Source organism: Castor canadensis, chromosome 12, assembly GCF_047511655.1.
Source record: "Castor canadensis chromosome 12, mCasCan1.hap1v2, whole genome shotgun sequence".
Classification (NCBI taxonomy): Eukaryota; Metazoa; Chordata; class Mammalia; order Rodentia; family Castoridae; genus Castor; species Castor canadensis.
The window spans coordinates 64,959,138-64,967,328 of NC_133397.1; the positions used below are offsets into that span (position 1 = coordinate 64,959,138).

The 8,191-nt window shown below is 44.5% G+C and overlaps 1 long non-coding RNA gene across 2 annotated transcripts in view; it reads right to left on the reverse strand.

Moving 5' to 3' along the window:
• LOC141414845 (uncharacterized) overlaps positions 1-7,892 on the reverse strand; it is a 45,598-nt gene extending 37,706 nt beyond the window's left edge. Inside the window, exons 1-2 of one of the 2 annotated variants that reach the window (XR_012439767.1) lie at positions 7,669-7,892; positions 1,202-1,500 (exon numbers count right to left, since the gene is read on the reverse strand). This is a non-coding gene — a long non-coding RNA (uncharacterized lncRNA). Of the gene's footprint in view, positions 1-1,201; positions 1,501-6,756; positions 6,805-7,668 lie in introns of those variants that run through there. The other variant, XR_012439768.1, reaches the window with a different exon arrangement.
• Between the last annotated feature and the right edge of the window lie 299 nt (positions 7,893-8,191).

An 8,191-nucleotide genomic window follows, 5' to 3' on the forward strand; every position in this document is an offset into this window, starting at 1 on the left:
CCTCTTTTCATGTGTTTGCACTCACATCTGGGAGTATACCATCCTTTTCTATATGTCTGTACTTTGTCTGTGAGGCATGTCTGTTCTTTTTCCTTTACTTGCTGGATAAATGTCTGTCCCTTGCCATATGTATCTGCCCCAAATTCTTGTTCTGTGTTCAGAGGCAAGAATTCTAAAAGAGTTGAAGATCCCCCTTTTTCCTTCTATTCAGGGGACTTCCTCAAGACTCTCACGCCACCACAGGTGACAGAAGCATAAAGGAATGTATATTATTTTTACTCTATATAGTATCAACAGAGATATTATTCTGCTTTCAATGAGGGAAACTAACACATTAATTTTTAAAATGAATAGATTCTAGTCAGATATTACACTAACAATTCAGTGATAGATTTATGAAATTTTCTTGGGAATGTTAAAGAACATAATATATGTCCATTTAATAAGATATATTAGCAGCAAGGCTGCCTCAAGGAGGAAGAAGCATAGATCCTCTTGCAAGTCTTTCTTATCCCTGTAATTCTGAATTTTATACAGAAGAGAAAGAGAAGATTAGAATTTTCTTTGAGGAGAATATGTAGTTTGTTTGTGGGAGAACTTTCTAAAAATATTGCCTCTGGTCCAGACATTGCCTTTTAAAACCCTAAGGGAATTTTACCTGAAGAGAATTAAAGTTTCATCTGAATAGAGAACAGATAAAATATTTTCATGCTTTTGCCCAGCTAAGGTTTTCTAAGCAAAGAAAATTGGTACTTGAGTTAAAGGACAAGTCCAGGAAGTAAAAGAGTAACTGAATAGACAAGAGCCCTCTGAAAGATTTAAAGACTTACTTCCTTATATATTTACATTTCAAAGGAGGCAAAGAGTTACTTCCTTATATGTTTACATTTCAAAGGGGGCAAAAGGAGTTAGCTGTTTGCATTTCAAAGAACTGTACATGCTAAGTTTCTCTCCTCTCTGGAGTAGAGAGGGTAATGGGAAGCCTATTTAAACTACCAAATGAATAATTTCGGCACCTCTCTTCTGCAGTCCAAGCTACCAAATATGCAGGATGATATCTGGCTCACATGGTGCCACCTGTGGGCTATTAAATATGGGGAGCTAGGGCCGTTTTTACTGTAAGTAGTAATAACTGTGATCTCTGCTCCAGAAACCTCATTATTTGCTTTCAGGATAAAGTGAATAAAAGGGATGCACTCACCACAAAAGGGAGAATGCACTCATGTTGATTTTGTACCATGTATAAGCTGAACAGAGACATGCGACTAGGGCCCATCAAGCTGCAGGCTAGAGAGAAAAAGTTCTGCAGAGCCTCGCAGAGGTTGGAGCATATGTCAGTCCAGGACGGTAGAGCAATGTGCACGATGAGAAGCCGTGGTGGTTGCTGGTTAATCCTTGTGGCAGTGGAGGACCTTTTATTAATAGTTCGCCCGTGATGCATGGCAGCCAAACCAGAGGGGGAACTGTAGCCACTATCTGGATAATGGATAGTCTCTACACCTGCAGTAAAGAAAAGAGAAACCACTGCTTTCATAAAAGTTTGTTTTTTGAAACAAAGAATACAATTTGAGGGGGCCAAACTCAGAAGTCAGACTGGGTACTAAATCAAGCTCTTAGGCTATCCTGTATTTAACAAGGTCTGTGTAATCTAGATGTTTGACTATAACATAAGCATGAGAATGCCTAGAGATTCTGAATGGAGATAATAAGAAGTCAGGGGCTGGTGAAGTGACTCAAGTAACAGAGCACCTGCCAAGCAAGTGTAAGGCTCTTCAACACCCAGTACCCACCCCCAAAATTTACACAAAAGTCAAACTTCAATTTCAAAGTAAGCTATCTTCCTTTATAAACTTTGTTTCTTTATTAGCATTTATTGTAGTGTATTGTGATTTGTTTCTATGACTGTCTCTCCTTCCATTGTGAGCTTCCTATGGGTCAATTTCTCATGTTGACTTTTTTGCCAGTATCTAGCATTATATAATAACCCTTAAAAGTGAAAATATGACCACATTTCTCCCATGGTTAAAATTCTTGGGTTGTCTCTATCTCCTATAAGGTAAAATTTAAACTCTTTTCAAGACCCTCATGACTAGATGGGAAACTGTTCCTTTCTTCAAGGTTCTCACTGAAATAATACCAACAGTACCACTTACTTGAGTGCACTTGCTTGTGACTTTGTGTCTATTTCCAACACCCTTGGTTTTTTCCAGACTACCTACTTACACTTATCCCCAGGCCTCAGGTAAGGAAACAAGAACAAATGAGAATAAAGAACCAGAACAGTTATCAAATGCTCAAATATGAAAAGGGTTTTAAGATGATAAAATGAACAATTTTATGCCAGTAAGTTTGATAAAACGGATACAGCCTTAGAAAAATGTATTTAACCAACACCAAATAATAAAAGAAATTTTAGAAATCTAAATAGTCTAAACTACTAAAGAAATTTAATTGGTAACCAAATATATTCCTACAAAGTAAGCAAGAGGTCAGATGAGTTCACTGATGAATGCTACCATTCAACTCCCAAAGACCAAGAATTTCAATCTTGAACAAATTCTTTTAGAGATAGAAAAATGGAACACTCCTCAACAAATCTTAGGAGGCTAGCATAACCTTTGATACTGAAACCAGATAAAGATACTATTAAAAAAAAGACGTTTTCACCAATGAACTTAGATGTGAAAATTCTAAACAAAATAAGGAAACTAAAGCTAGTAATGTATAAAAAGAATACATCAACTTGGATTTATCTCCAGAGTATAAGATTGATACCACATTAAAATATCAATCACTATAATTGATCACATTAAAAGATTACATACAATTGTCTCAATACATGTAGAAAAAGCCTTGGTTAAAACTTGATGTTCAAAATGGGACTTCATAAAACTAAAAAGATTCTGCTCAACATAAGAAATGGTCTCTAAACTGAAGAGAACACCCACAGAGTGGTAGAAAATATTTGCCAGCTACACATCAGACAAAGGACTGATAACCAGAATATATAGGGAACTTAAAAAAATAAATTCTCTCAAAATTAATGAACCAATAAAGAAATGGGCAAGTGAACTAAACAGAACTTTTTCAAAAGAAGAAATTCAAATGGTCAAAAAACACATGAAAAAATGCTCACCATCTCTAGCAATAAAGGAAATGCAAATTAAAACCACACTAAGATTCCACCTCACCCCTGTTAGAATAGCCATCATTAGCAACACCACTAACAGGTGTTGGCGAGGATGTGGGGAAAAAGGAACCCTCTTACACTGCTGGTGGGAATGTAAACTAGTACAACCACTCTGAAAAAACATTTGGAGGCTACTTAAAAAGCTAAACATTGATCTACCATATGGTCCAGCAATACCACTGTTGGGGATATACCCAAAAGAATGTGACACAGGTTACTCCAGAGACATCTGCGCACCTATGTTTACTGCAGCACTATTCACAATGGCCAAGTTATGGAAACAGCCAAGATGCCCCACTACTGACGAATGGATTAAGAAAATGTGGTATTTATACACAATGGAATTTTATGCAGCCATGAAGAAGAACGAAATGTTATCACTTGCTGGTAAATGGATGGAATTGGAGAACATCATTCTGAGTGAGGTTAGCCTGGCCCAAAAGACCAAAAATTGTATGTTCTCCCTCATATGTGGACATTAGATTAAGGGCAAACACAACAAGGGGATTGGACTTTGATCACATGATAAAGTGAGAGCACACAAGGGAAGTATGAGGATAGGTAAGACACCTAAAAAACTAGATAGCATTTGTTGCCCTCAATGCAGAGAAACTAAAGCAGAAACTTTAAAGCAACTGAGGCCAATAGGAGAAGGGGACCAGGAACTAGAGAAAAGGTTAGATCAAGAAGAATTAACCTAGAAGGTACACACACATGCACAGGAAATCAATATGAGTCAACTCCCTGTATAGCTATCCTTATCTCAACTAGCAAAAACCCTTGGTCCTTCCTATTATTGCTTATACTCTCTCTTCAACAAAATTAGAGATAAGGGCAAAGTAGTTTCTGCTGGGTAGAGAGGGGGTAGGTGGGGGAGAGGAGGAGGTGGGGGAAGGGTAAGGGAGGGAGTGGTGGGGGGAGAAATGACCTAAACATTGTATGCACATATGAACAAAATAAAAATTAAAAAAAAAAAAGAAAAAAAAAATCTCGATGTTCATTGAAGATTAAGACTTTAAGTAACTAGGAACAGATGATAGGAATAATCTGATAAAATATGTTTAAAAAACCTAGAGCAAGCTGAGTGTGGTGGTACATGTCTGTAATCCCAGCACTCAGGAGGCAGAGACAGGAGGATTATGAATTTTAGGACAGCCTGGGGGACATAAGGAGACCCTGTATCAAAAAACCAAAAACCTAAATCCCAAAACAAACAACTACAGCAATGACATAAAACCACAATAAAACAAAACAAAAAACCTAGAGCAAACACCATTTTAATATTTTTAAATGAAGGACTGAACCTAGGGCCTCTTATAAACTAGTTCTATGCTCTACCACTGAGCTATGCTCAGCCTTAGCTACAAATTTTTTTTTTTTTGGTGGGACTGGAATTTGGTGGGACAGGGCTTCATGCCCAAACACTCTATTGCTTGAGCCATACCTCCAGTCCATTTTCCTCTGGTTATTTTGGAGAGGGGGGTCTTGTGAACTATTTGCGTATACTGGCCTGGAAGTATGATCCTCCCAGTTTCAGCTTCCCAAGTAGGTAGGAATATAGATATAAGCCACTAGTGCCTGGCCACAATAAGCTTCTTTTTTCTTTTTCTGTCTCTCTTTTTCCCTTTTTTTTGTCTGCACTGGAGTTTGAACTCAAGGCCTCATGCTTGCTAGACAGAGGCTCTTACCATTTGAGCCATTTCACCAGCCTTTTTTTGTGAGGACTTTTTCAAAATAGGGTCTCTAGAACTATTTGCCCAGGGCTGCTTTGAAAAGCAATCCTCCTGATCCCTGCCTCCTGAATAGTTAGGATTACAGGCTTGGGCCACTTGTGCCCAGGTAAGAGACAGGTCTAGCTATATATGTAGCCCAGGCTGGCTTGGAACCAAGCCTGGCCTTGAACTGGAGAGCTCCCTGATGCCTCATGCCCCAAGTGCTAGGATTACAGGCTTGTAATCACCCCAAGCATTGAGGTTTTTTTTTTAACAAACATCTTAGTTTTTGCTCAACTTTTCTGATGTTTTAAATTACAGTGCTCAAAATAAATACTAGTTTTACAATACCCTATACACTTATAACAGTAAGAGCTGTCAATGTTTTGATGACAATTTTCAAATTTTCCCATTGATTAAGATCTCTGTGGCTTCAGCTTGCAGTCATCTTTAGATCCCACACTAATATGCAACGAGGAGACTCCTTCAAATGAGAAAGAGCAGCTCTTTTCTATCTTCAAACATGATCAAATAACGCAGCCCATATGTTTGGGTGTAGTACTAAACAGGATTTGACCTTATTTTTTGACCCTATTCTCTCTACTTTAGTCAAGAACTCCCACTTTAATGCTTTCTTTCTGCTAATTGCTGAAACCTGGAACTGAGCCTTGAGCCACCAAAACCCAAGTTACTCCAGAACTAAAAGCCATCCAACGATTTCCAATCACACTTGGAACACATCCAGACTGCTGACCCTGGCCCCAAAGTTCTGTATGGGTCTTTTGCCCACTCAGCATCCCTAGACCAGGCCATCCTGCCCACCCCAGGGGTCTTTTCAGATCCAGCCTCCAGTTGGTCTCTCTGGGCAGGATACCCCTTATTCTTTACCCCTTATTTCTCCTCAATTTAGTAGGTTAGGGCCCCTTCATATGCCCTCATCAAAGCATTTCACACTATGGTTTTATAGCCCTCAGGACATTTGGCTGAGTAATGAATGATTCTGCGGTTCCATTGAAGTCTTGTGTGGGGGCTGGGGGCGTGGATCAGTGGTAGAGCGCTTGCCCAGCCCACTGAGGCCCTGGGTTTGGTCCCCAGCACTGCAAACAAAACTAAACACACACATCTGAGCTCCAACCACTATTGCCTTCATGGCCCCCTTCCTCCATTTAAAAAATTTAATTAATAAGCTGGGCGCCAATGGCTCATGCCTGTAAGCTTAGCTACTTGGGAGGCTGAGATTGGGAGGATCACGGCTGGAGGCCAGCATGGGCAAATAGTTCCTGAGACCCCCATCTCTAAAATAACCGAAGTAAAATAGACAGGAGGTGTGGCTCAAGCAGTAGAGCGCCTGCTTTGCAAGTGCGAAGTCCTGAGTTCAAGCTTCAGTGCCTCCACCTCTAAAAAAATGATAAAAATAAAATAATTAAATTAATAGATTTGTTTGGGCCCTAAAAATTTCAAGTTTTCCCCTAAAGTGAGAAAAAAATCAAAACACTCTCTTCAACCTTGATTTAAGGGTTCTTTTCTTTTGGGACAGGGTCTCGCGGCCCCCTTGCCTGCCCTCCCGAGTGCGGGGATGACAGCGCGTCCCCCGCGAGCACTGAGTTTCCTTCTGAGTAGAAGATGACCGTCTGAGGTCGCCGCAGTCTCGGGGTTCCGGGGCGCAGGCGTCGGCGGTCAGCAGCCGGGCTCTGGCCCGGGGACGCTCGAGCGCGGGGGACGCTCGGACGCCTGCGGCTACCGGGGCTCCGGCCTTAGGGCGGCACTGGTGCCGCCAGCACCCGCGGCGCGCAGCCTGTGCTCGCGCCGACCCGGAACCCGAGGCCCTGGCGGGGAGAAGCCCAGCCCCATTACCTGGCCGCCGGCTCCCGGCTTGACGTGCGCGGCCGAAGACACTCCCACCTCAGGGACGCCCCCCGCAGGCTCCTCCTCGCCCTCAGGCGCCCCCCTCAGTCCCCCCTCGGGCGCCCCCTCAGTCCCCCCTCGGGCGCCCCCCTCAATCCCCTCTCGGGCGCCCCCGTCAGTCCCTTCCCTCTCGGGCGCCCCCCCTGGGGCGCCCCCCTCAGTCCCCGCTCGGGCGCCCCCTCAGGCTCTCCCCTCGGGCGCCCCCCCAGTCCCCCCTCAGGCGCCCCCCTCAGTCCCCTCTCGGGCGCCCCCCATCCCCCCTCGGGCGCCCCCTCAGGCTCTCCCCTCGGGCGCCCCCCAGTCCCCCCTCAGGCGCCCCCCTCAGTCCCCTCTCGGGCGCCCCCATCCCCTCTCGGGCGCCCCCCCAGTCCCCCCTCAGGCGCCCCCCTCAGTCCCCTCTCGGGCGCCCCCATCCCCCCTCGGGCGCCCTCCTGTCCCCTCTCGGGCGCCCCCCATCCCCCCTCGGGCGCCCCCTCAGGCTCTCCCCTCGGGCAGTCCCGCTAAGCGCCCCGCCCCCCATCCCAGGCGCGACGCGGTCGTTCACCTCAGGCAGGGCCTCAGTCTAGGCTGTGCGGTCCCCAGGCGCCCGGAAGCGCCCTTGTCGGGCTCTGTTTTAGATCTCTGCTGGACGTACGGTGCCAAACCTAATTCTTCCGCCGTACCCACCCCTCCCTCCAGAAATGTTCCTGGAGCGCCGGGCAGGGTTGTCTTTAACCTTTCCCCCTCATCATTCTCTCACTCATTGTCGCTCGCCCTTTCGTTCTATAGACATCTATGGCGGGCACTACGCTAGGAATGGGGGACAGTAGTACACAAACAGCGGCCCCCGTGCCCACTCTTGAAAGTTAGAATTTAACCTACCCTCAGGCTGCTCGTTTAAGTCTTTAGGAACTCCTGCATCCCAAGAGGGTCTATCCCTCTCCTCCTCGCACGCATTTACACTTGTTGAGGCTGGTGCCTAAAATCCCTCTGGCAAACTTCTGAAGGGCTCGAAGCATCCTGGTCCTTATCAGCTGGTTGTTCCTGTCTCTAACTGTCTGGTGGAATAGAAATTCTCTGAATTAGCCTATTGGACAGGAAAAGAGAGTGCAAGAACCAATCTCGAAATGGACAGTTTATACTGTATCCCTCTTACGCCTTTTGTTTTGTTTTTCTTCTCTGCTTTCATTACCAGAGACGGAGGTGAGATGGGTCAGTGTTCCAATGAGTGCCTCAGGACAAGTTAGACGTTTCCGTGGGAAAAAAGTCACCTGCTTGTGTTCTAGTTCGACTAGGTCATTTTGCCCTCTCAGCTGCTTCTCAGGATAAAAATGGGAATATTTAACCCAAGGGTACTTTCTTAAACACTTTAATCTGATGTCCAATAGAATTCCAGTGTTTCAAT